Below are 11,562 nucleotides of genomic sequence, written 5' to 3'. Positions count from 1 at the left end.
AAGGGACATACTCACAGTTATTCTCACCATTTCTGTCATTAATTAGAACATCTATACAATACAACTTGTTAAGTGGCTCATAAAAACTGTATATTACAATCAAACTCGTTGGCTTCAATCATGATACAATCATCAAAATCTTTGTTACTTAAGCTATTTCGCAACCTGGTTAAAGGTTTCGTTAGTCGGCCTTGACCCGAGCGTCTAGAAAAATTTGCCAAAAATCAGTAACTTCACTTTTGCTGTACATTATAGTTTCTAAAATTAGGTTAAAGATAATACTATACTACTGAAGGGATAAATAATACCCATTTACAAATTTAATATTTATTACAAATATTAAAAAAAATAAGTATATAACCAAAAATAATTTACAAAAATATTTATAGAAAATACAAAATAGCCTACATAAGAAAATAAATTGAGGGATTCCTTCCTAAAACTATAATTTACAATGTGCCACAGCCAGAAAAGGTGTCAGACCCATAGAGGTCAAAATCTGAAAAGAGAAAAAAAAGGTGAATTTTTTTGGCCCCCCCGAAAAGTCAAATTTTCACAAATTTTTGGGGGTACCTAAATGAATTAGGAAGTGGCTGATTTTTATACAGAATAAAGTTATATTATCCTAAAACGTAATTATGTAAAAATATTTGGACAAAGATGATATTAGCTGTTATACCAGGGGCCAAATCTAAAGGTCCCTTTTTTACCTGCTATTTTCATCATGAAAATTTCTTATAAAAATGGCTGTATTTATGCATGAAAATCTACCAGAATATCGCAAATTCTATAGAGAACAAGAATATATGCGGTATGGCAACTTACTTTTCGGATCTGCCAACAAAATGGCCGCAGCCGGCGCTTACTCTGATGGCCACATCTACCACCTGAAATGGAGGAATGTAATGTAATTTTCAATGTGTTATTTAGTTACCTAATTATGCGTAGATTTGCATAAAACTATTATGGTGGCTTGCTGGATGTGTGAACATTATTTTGCAGTCATCAAATAAAAAATCTGACCCAAAAAACATACTCTAATGTTAAGGTAATTTGCTAACCTCTTCGTTTTACCATGAAAATCTCTTATAAAAATGGCTCTAACTACTATAAGATATGATATTTATGCATGAAAATCTACCAGAATATCACAAATTCCACAGGAAACAAGAATATATAGCGGTATGGCAACTTACCTAATGGATATGTACAGTAAATGGGCCCCCCTCCCACGACAAGTGCGATGGCCAAATTTGCTAACTGAAATGGAGGAATGGAATGTAATTTTCGATGTGTTATTTAGTTATCTAATTATCCGTGGAGTTGCATAAAACAAATATACGAAACATAAACATAAAGGATGAGAGAGAGAGAGAGAGAGAGAGAGAGAGAGAGAGAGAGAGAGAGAGAGATATGCGAAACACTAAAACAAAGGATGAGAGAGAGAGAGAGAGAGAGAGAGAGAGAGAGAGAGAGAGAGAGAGAGAGAGCCCACAAACATACGAAACATAAACATAAAGGATCAAAGAGGCATGAGAGAGAGAGAGAGAAGATGAGAGAGAGAGAGAGAGAGAGAGAGAGAGGAGAGAGAGAGAGAGCTTTACTTACTATAGTTTTCAGAGATGATATGGATTTTTTCATATTGAGAGAGAGAGAGAGAAGAGAGAGAGAGAGAGAGAGAGAGAGAGAGAGAGAGAGAGAGAGACAGAAATATGCGAAACACTAAAACAAAGGATGAGAGAGAGAGAGAGAGAGAGTGCTTTACTTACTATAGCTTTCAGAGATGAAATGGATTTATTTATATGGCGAGAGAGAGAGAGAAATATGCGAAACACTAAAGCAAAGGATAGGAGAGAGAGAGAAAGAGACCCACGAATATACGAAACACTAAACATAAAGGATCAAAGAGGTATGAGAGAGAGAGAGAGAGAGAGAGAGAGAGAGAGAGAGAGAGAGAGAGAGACCCAGGGAGAGAGAGGAGAGGGGAGACCCATGAAATATACAAAACACTAAACAAAGGATCAAAGAGGTATGAGAGAGAGAGAGAGAGAGAGAGAGAGAGAGAGAGAGAGAGAGAGAGAGAGAAGAGAAAACATTAGAAATGAGCACTCAGGGAAAAAAAGGCAAACGGAATCGTCGCAAACAATGCCCCCCAGCACGTACGCTATACAACGCACCAACCTCCAACATATTCCACTATAAAAACTATACTAGCATGAACAAAACTATACTAACATGAACAAAACTATACTAGCATGAACACTATTCAATTTCAATACACTACGTTTACCTAATAACTTTGCTTTAAAAAAAAAGAAAAAAAAACAGAAAGGGGCATTCAAAGATGCATAGATTATTGGCGATATGGCACCTCAGCCACTACCAAGGTCACGCACGGGTTCACTACGCAGAGCATAGTAAAATGTTTCCCGCATATGTTTACGCATAGTAATACATTTCCCAATATATAAACTATACTAATTAGCTATTATGCACACAATCCTACATGAATTGGCTACGTAATAACTTTGTTCTTCACACAAAAACACAGAAATTAGTACATGAAGGTCATGTGACCATAAGGGCATATCATAAGTGGTATGCATTTACAAAGGCATTTATTTTATAGAAACATCATCCTCCGACATATTCCAACAGTACAAAACACGATTAGAATATCCGACGTTTACCTAAAAACTTTGCTTTTTACAAAAACTTCAAAAAATGGCACTCGAAAGAAATTGATTGGGCAATATCTGTGCTATATGGCATCTCTGCCACTCCCAGAGTTGCTCACATGTCCCGTAAACATCACAAAACAATTTACAATATAAAAAACTAAACTAATTAGCTATTATGCACACAGTCCGACATGAATTGGCTACGTAATAACTTTGCTATTCGCAAAAACACACAGAAATTGGCACTAGAAGGTCACGTGACCTTGAGCACATTTATGACGTGATATGCATTCACAAAGGTGTTCATTTTAAAGAAACATCATCCTCCGACATATTCCAACAGTACAAAGCACGATTAGAATGAATAATACTCAATATCTGATGTTTATCTAAAAACTTTGCTTTTTTGCAAAAAATGCAAAAAGTGGCGCTCAAAGCAAATTGGACAATATGGCGATATGTGGCATCTCTGCCACTCGGTTGGTGATGCATCAGGTACATATAGGATGCAGCTAGACTCTCAAACACAATAAAGTCACATGACTATGCACACTGTTATGTAATAACTTTGATTTTTGATCACTAACCTTTCTAGCATCATGTGGGTCGGCATCGACCCTAGCAATTCTCAGAAAATGGGGATGCACTAGAGAGAGAGAGACAGGCACGTCTTACCACCATCGAAGCTCACAGTACACTGGCTGTCTGCAAGTCGATCACACCCAGATTTGACATGGGTGATAATTTATGGGAAAAAAAACATGTTTTTTTGAAACACTCCTCGGGTCGTGGGCGACCCTGCAAACCTGTCCAGGGTTAACTCACTAGGACTGATAAGGTATGGTGATAAAATGTTCTTTGTAGACATCATAATGGCATTCAGAAGTTCCGTATAGTTTAACAAATATGACTCTGTTTCAAACATTAACTGGTTCACAAGTTTAGATCTATGTAATTCATTTATTTCTGTTGTAATATTTTAAGCTACACTGTTAACAAAGCCCTTCAGTTTATTAACAACTCTTGGTTTTTGTTAGCCGCATCAATTACCTTGTTCATAATGGTACCTCGTTCAGCTGCCCACATTTCTAATTTTTCTATCTTAGTTCTATCCTTATCCACATCAGTATCAGTGGCCACACCAAACAAAGTGTTTAATGCTGTACCTATAAATGGAAGAAGTGAATGTTTCCTAATTCTCTTAGGTAAAACCTGGCTGATATCATCTTTAAGTTTCAACAAAATTGTACTATTACTATTTTGGTAACTATCTATGACACTTTCAAGCTCCTTAAGGAGTTCCCTCAATCGTTCTTGTTGCTGATCCATGGTGGTTATGTTAATCTTTACTACTGCAATATCGTGTATCATCTTGACTTGACCGTTATCCTTTAGGATTGCTCCCTTCTTGATTTGCAAGAGGGAGATGCAGATATGACTCACCATGAGCCATAGTGAAATCCATTTCCTGCAAAATATATTCTAAGCACTAAACCTTATTCAACAATGTTATTGACCGTTGCACTTGGTCCTATCTTTTCCTTAAATTGTATCTTGGAGTCACTAATGCTGATGAAGTATTGGAAGCATTTACGTTACTGTTTTCTTTACTACTTGACTCCTTTAAATCCTTAAATTCTTTTAAATGTTCTTTTGACCAAATGTCGTAATGTACTACTTTAAATGGTTCCAATGTGCAACAGTTCCATTTAAAGTTGATCCATGCATTATCTTCAATTTATTTAACTTTAACCTTTCTATTACTCTATATGGACCTTGGAATTTACGACTCACTTTAGCATTAGGTCCTTCAATTCTATGGTTAAGCTCATATACTTGTTGCCCTATTTTTAAATCTGGAACTGTTGATTTCTGATTGTAATATTTACTAGACTTTTGATGTAACTCCTTTCATCGAGCCCTTGTAGCTTTAACTGTTTCGAAAGTCCTTCTCGTCTTCCATGCAACATAGTCTTCGTAATTGTAAGTATGTCTGGGTGGAGTTGCATCATCAAACAGATTATTTGGCATTCTTTTCTGATAGCCATATAACAAAACGTGTTGGGTTTCACCAACAGATTCATTTACAGTGTTATTAATGGTGAAGTCTGTGGAGTCATTACGATTTGTTCTCTCAACTGCTCCATTAGAGCTTGGTTTATAAGCTGTAATCTGACACTTTTTAATTTCATAAAACTCACACAATTTCTTTAAAATGTCACTAGTAAATTCTCCTGCATTATCAGATAATAGTGTTTGAGGAACATGAATGTCTAGTAATTATTCAAGATTTCAGAACTTCTGCTACAGTGGTTGCTTCTCTATTTCTTACTGGAATGATCTCAATATATCTAGTCAAGAAGTCTAAGAAAACTAATATCTGGCGGTTACCTCTAGTTGTGTTTGGAAATGGACCTACAAAATCCATTGAAACTACTTGGAATGGAGTTAATTCAGATGATTATTTCTCAAGGGGGGCCTTTACATTTACATTACCTTTGTGTACATTACAGATATGACAGTTCTCAACAAATTTCTAAGCATCTTCATTGCAATTAGGCCAAAAATGTTTTCTAGTGACCATTCTACATGTTTTCTTTATTCCAGGATGTCCTGACAACTTGTAAGAGTGTGTTAGTTCTAAAACTTCTTGGGTTAATGTCCTAGGTACACACAAACGTGAACAAGCATTCGGTTCTTCTGATGTTTTTTATAGAATTCCATTGATTAACTGAAATTCAGACTGATCATCCTCATTTTGCATTAATTTGCCCATTATTTTTCTAATGTTAGCATCCTTTTGTTGTTCGATCTGAACTCTTTCCAAATCTAGATCTATGATCTGACAACTAAAGCAGAAGGTATTAGTTGTGATTTGTTTCTCAGTCTCTTCTTGCGATCTTGACAATGCATCTGCTATAGTGTTATATCTACCTGGTATATATCTAAACTCTGGGGCAAATTCTAAGACACTTATAAATCATCTGTTAAATTTCATATTATTTGTGAAAGCTCTTTTCTTAAATAAATCACAAATGGGTTTGTGATCTGTAAGCACGTTGACTCTATGTCCAAGCAAAATATGACTAAACTTTCCTAATCCCCAATATAAAGCAGAGCACTCTCGCTCGGTAGTGCTGTAATTTCTTTCTGCAGTATTCATAACCCTACTTGCATAATATACTGCTCTCATTCTTGTTTTCCTCTGCTGCATTAATACTGCACCTACACCTGTACTGGAAGCATCACAGGCTAAGCAAAATCTGGGTAAACTAAAATTGGATTTTTTTTCATCATTTCCTTGAGTGTTTGGAAAGCCCTTTCATGTTCTGCCTTCTTAGTTAAATCTGTTAAAGGTTTGGCTATAGTGGCAAATTTCTTAATAAAGGGTCTATAATAACCTACCATTCCTAAAAATCTTCTCAAGGCTTTCAAGTTACTTGGAGCTGGATATGCTACAATTGCCTTTATTTTACCTTTCTGCATATGCAGTCCACTTTCACTGATGACATGTCGTAAATACTCTAATGATCTCATCATGAATTGGCATTTCTTCATTTTTATCTTTAATCCTGCGCTCTTCAATCTTTCTAACACTATTTCAAATGTCTTAAAGTGACTATCCAAGTCCTTACTAGAAATGACTACATCATCTAGATACACTGAAACATCTTCTATATTTCCTAAGATTTGGAGCATCAATCGAGTAAAGGTTAATGGGGCTGATGTAAGACCAAAGGGCATGACTTCAAACTGTAAATGTTCCTTATGAGTACTAAAAGCTGTCAAAGGCTTGGACTCTTCATCTAAGGGTACCTGCCAATATCCACTGAGCAAGTCTAATGACGTATATATTTTTGCGCCACCTAATTGAGCTAACATATCATTTATGACAGGCATTGGCATTCTATCTGGGATGGTGTGTGAATTTAATTTCCGATAATCTATTACCATTCTTCAAATGCCATCTTTCTTCATAACTAACAAGAGAGGTTAATTATATGGTGATTTAGAAGGTACTACTACTCCATCCTTCTTCATTTCGTCAATTAACTGATATACAATCGGTCGTTGATTTATTGGCAACTTATAGTTAGGTATATAGAATGGTTTAGTTCCATCTTGTATTAAAATCTTATGCTGCAAAGTATCTGTTCTTCCTAACTTATTTCCTTCTAAAGCAATGACATTTCTATACCTCTCCAATATCTGTAGTAATTTATCTCTATTCTGAGGAAAGTCTGTTTTATTTGCTTCATTATCTAAAAATGAACTTTGTTCTGTGCAAGAGAAGAATGCTTTTTCACCTAGTGTTAGTAAAGGATTATTCACTACAATTCCTGTACAAAATTCTATACCAGACCTTAGTTATAGTCTTTTGTCTGAGTAATTCTGGGCGTACGTCTCAGAATTTGTACCATTCATGTTAACTAGGGAATTGTCCATCCTAACAAAGTCAGGTAAGTCTTCATTAGTTAGTATTACATCGGTTTCATGCAAGTCTTTGTCTGCATTAGCTCTAAGACAAACCTTGGTTAGACATTGCGGGTACAAAACTACTTCTCTGTTAAGCACAAATCTGACAGTACTAATTAAACATATTTCTTCTTCATCGTGTATCTCTAAGACATCCGTTTCATCTGAACTTTCATCCAATAGTATTGTTGAATTTGATTCATTCTTATTTACTTTTCCTAATTACAGGACTTCATTGATATATTTGTCTTCTTTACCTTCATCCATTATGAGATATGTACAATCAATTTCTGATTCATCTTCATCTATTGTTGAATGCTCATAATCAATATGTGATTTCTCTTCATCAATTTGTTCACATGCAATAATTGGTTCAGATGCAATAATTTGTTCAGAGCTCTGAATATCAAGGCTTGCATTGTTAATTTTATTTATTTGTGCACAATCTATCATAGAATTATTCCTGGCTAAGGACATTTCATCAAAAACTTTATCTCTACTACTTATTTCACTATTATCCATTAAGTCTGTGCTACCTGGGCTAGCATTATTATCCATCTTAGTTTCTTGGATGTTCGCTTCACTAGATGATGTCGTCTCAGAAAAGTTGATCAGATTTATGCAAGACTTTCCTTCTTCTAGCTGAAAACAAACATTTTCTCTATTTCTGCGTTGCAAATTGATTTTATTTTTTCCACAATCCAACATTATTCTACATCTCCGCATGGCTTTATATGAAAACAGAGCTTGAGTGGGATAAAATCTTTCTTCGAATACTACAAACACTTCCTTAAAAGTTTTGTCTAAAATCTCTATATTCAGTGTGACATTACCCAAAGCATTAATCTAATTTCCTGTTATTCCTCTTATAGTTCTACCAGGACCTTCTATTTCTGAACCTACAAAGCCTAAATGTTTTATTAAGGTTTGTTTATCTATAATATTTACTGTACTGCCTGTATCTAAAAGTATTGAGCATTGTTTACCATTAATTCTTGTTTGGATGATAGGTAAATCTTCTTGGCATATATCCTTATCCTTCACTGAGAATAATATCTCTCTATTTCCTTCAAAAGGAAACTTGAATGTATGTTCCTTACCTACAGTGACTATTTCATTCTCATTTTCTATTGGGAAGGAAGCTCTCTTTTGTACTATCGCTTTCTGTAATTGTCACAGCGCCTGATTATTATTTTGGGGTGTACTAGCATTATTGGTTGTATGATTATTATTAAACCAACATTTCTGGGTTAGGTGACCTGTTCTATTACAATTGGAACAATATGTTGGTCACCTACAATTTTGAGTTGTGTGGTTGGAATAACCACATTTGGCACAATTTTGTTCTTGTCTATTATTTTGTGTTCTATTATCTCTTGGACTCTGACTATGGGTTGGTCCAGTTGAACTTTGATTCTGATTACCAGTGTTTGGATTTCCCTGTGCTGTTGAGGCCTATATCAACTATTTCTGTTTGCTTGGAAAAATTTTCCATTACTGTTCTTATAATTATTCCTAGGATCTTGTTTCCCTGGTTGTCTATGGTTGAAATTTCTAGATCTGTCTGAAACACTATCTGTCCTTCTCTGAAAAATATTCCTATGTCTACCTGTGTTTCCATTATTTACAAAACCTGTAAATTCTTTTGCTAGATTCAGTTCTCTTTTGCACAATTCCTTTTGCATGAACTTTAAAGCTGCGAGACTGTCACTCTTGGGATTAGGTTCTGGTTTCTTAAAAACTCTTTTATCTTCCTCCCTGATAGCGTCATGTACTATACCATGGGCTATGTAGTTTAATACCTCCCTTAAACTCACTAAAACTCCTACATCATCATTAAAAGCATTGCGAACGCCAATAATTACTCCTATTCTCTTTAAATCAATAGTTAAGTTATGAATGGCATTTTCTACATCAGTATGGAGGTTTGCTATACTATTTCCATCATATTTCTGGTATAAAAACTTACTGAGGTTGTACCATTGATCTTGCTGAGTGATAGGCTCCAAAATTTCGAAACACACTTTCCTAACTTCTGCAAAAGCTTTAATTTCCTGGAACTTGAATGAATTTAGAGTCCGATGAGTGTCTCCTTTCTCTGAACTAACATAGAGTAAAGCTTCATCTATTTTCTTGCGTTCATCGATAATTCCACTGGGTGAAATCTGACTTTTGGTATCTGCTATCCACTGCGACACCGAGTACGCTTCTAATTTATTCTTTTCAGGATGACCTTTTTCCACATTTCTGCAAAAGCGTGTAGCCTGTGTTATTACAGCAGCCTGTGCCATTCTAGAATACTTAGGTACTTGCAATGGTTTAGTACTGTTATTCTGACTAGAAACAATCACACTAGTCGTGGGTATATTTGCTACTGTCGAAAGCGGTACTCTGGGTGGACTCTCTCTATGCGATTGTCGTGGGGGAAAATTTGTCTGATTATTTAGTCTCGAGTGTCTGTCAGGGGTTGGGCGTAGGCTATAATGGTTCGAGTCTGGAGTTCTGCTACGTTGTAACCTGGTTATAATTTCATGAAAATTTCTATTCATTTCATACTACAGCAGGACTAGATACAATCTAAAAAATTAGATGCATTGTTGTACTTACATTATCTTCATGTTGGCAGAAGTCTGTGGTCTCTATCTTGCCTATATAATTTTCTTATATGCTTACATCTAACATTTTCTTCCTTCAATCTGGAAAAACATTAATATTAGTACATGCCGTTATTCCTTATTCACGCCACTGCACTTTATGAAACTGAATGAAAATATCTTTATGGTTCTAGATTTATCACACAATAGCAAAGGAAGAAAAAAAATTATTTTCTCTTACGGCCAAAAAAATAAATTATCTCAAATGCTGATTATGATAAATGATTTTTATAAAATCATTACTATTATCATTATGCAGTGCGGTGTGAGAAAATTCTATTTTAATTTATCATCAGATGTTAATCTATTAGGATACTTCAAACTTTTTCTTCTTTCTTCGGTTTCTGGTTGCGTCGATCACTTCCGCGCTGCCGTTGAATTTTTCTTTCATTGCAGCTCTCTTTTGCTGCCGCTCTCTTTCGCTGTCGCTCTGTTTTGCTGTCATAAGATTTCCTCCTAAAGAAATGTCGTATAAGGAAAAATAATATTATCTTATATAAGTCAAGTATATCTAGATATTCATTAATGCTAACTAAGCAAGAAAATTCGTGCAGAATTGTGTTAAGTATGGCCAGTTGGCTTATATTTAACATAGTATTTTATAATAAAATAATATGAGAATACATAAAATAGTATTGATTACAGTGAAGTAATTTATCTTATCTTGATTTTCATCAGTATGCCATCTACGTAGCAGCAACATCTCGAGCTCGTACGGTCCACGGTCCAGATAGTCTGCTTTGGTTTTACTAAGCATTTCTCGTATGCTAGAATTTGAAATACACTCTCCATTATTAAGGAAAAAATTGCTAATTTGATTAAATGGGGAATACAGAGAACACAACGTTATTCTGTCCGCACGACAACAGGCATGTCGGTACCCAATGGTCTTTGTATGACTTTTCCTTTGGAAAACGATAGTATTATATATTGGAATTTTTCGTTTTTTTTTCATGTGAATTAGAACAGCCAAATACCGCGTAGTTGCTTGGCATTATAACTGATGGAATAAATGCATGAATAAAAAGATATATGGGCACACAGCAAGTCCCGTTTTTTACCTTTTGGTTAACCACGTTTGAGAGACCAGGGCGCTTGACGTCACGGTATTGGTGATTCATACCCAGAGCTGGGCGCTGGCTGACCTGTTGTATCTAGACCGTAATACGGTCATACCTCAATTTTTTGCTCACTTAACAAAGCAAAAAATCAGCCGAGTTGCAGAGTTATATTTTGTACTTTTATCCCATGGAAGAACAAACAAATTGCAGTGTTGCAAAATCGAATGTATACGTGAGTTTTGTCTTTTAACCCTTTAACACCGAAGCGGTATTTTAAAAATCGTCTCCCGTATGCCGGCAGGGTTCGGGAGTGAGCGCCAAAGCGGAAAAATATGTTATTTTTTTTTTTAAATCACAGCACGCTTAGTTTGAAAGATTAAGAGTTCATTTTTGGCTCGTTTTTTCGTCATTGCCTGAAGTTTGGTATGCAACCATCAGAAATGAAAAAATAAATATAATTATCATATATAAATATTGGGATATATGACAGAGCGGGAAAAAAATTTCATATATAATTGTATACAAATTGCACTGTGAGCAAAACGGTTAAAGCTAACAAGTATATTTTTTTTTCGTTGTATTGTACACTAAATTGCAATCATTTTGGAATATAAGACATTGTAAAACGATCAAAGCAAAACAGAGAAAATAGTATCACAAAATGATGCATGAATTTGTAATGCACAGACA

At 35.1% G+C, this 11,562-nt stretch overlaps 1 long non-coding RNA gene across 1 annotated transcript; it reads right to left on the bottom strand.

The window, feature by feature from the left end:
* Nucleotides 1–402: 402 nt before the first annotated feature.
* Nucleotides 403–3,370, bottom strand: LOC135223260 (uncharacterized). Its single transcript, XR_010316444.1, has 4 exons — nt 3,269–3,370; nt 1,197–1,260; nt 826–887; nt 403–499 (listed from the first exon to the last, which is right to left on the bottom strand). It is a non-coding gene; the product is annotated as an uncharacterized LOC135223260 (long non-coding RNA).
* Between the last annotated feature and the right edge of the window lie 8,192 nt (nt 3,371–11,562).

This window comes from Macrobrachium nipponense, chromosome 8, assembly GCF_015104395.2.
Source record: "Macrobrachium nipponense isolate FS-2020 chromosome 8, ASM1510439v2, whole genome shotgun sequence".
Lineage (NCBI taxonomy): Eukaryota > Metazoa > Arthropoda > Malacostraca > Decapoda > Palaemonidae > Macrobrachium > Macrobrachium nipponense.
This window is presented reverse-complemented; position numbering and strand designations above follow the sequence as displayed.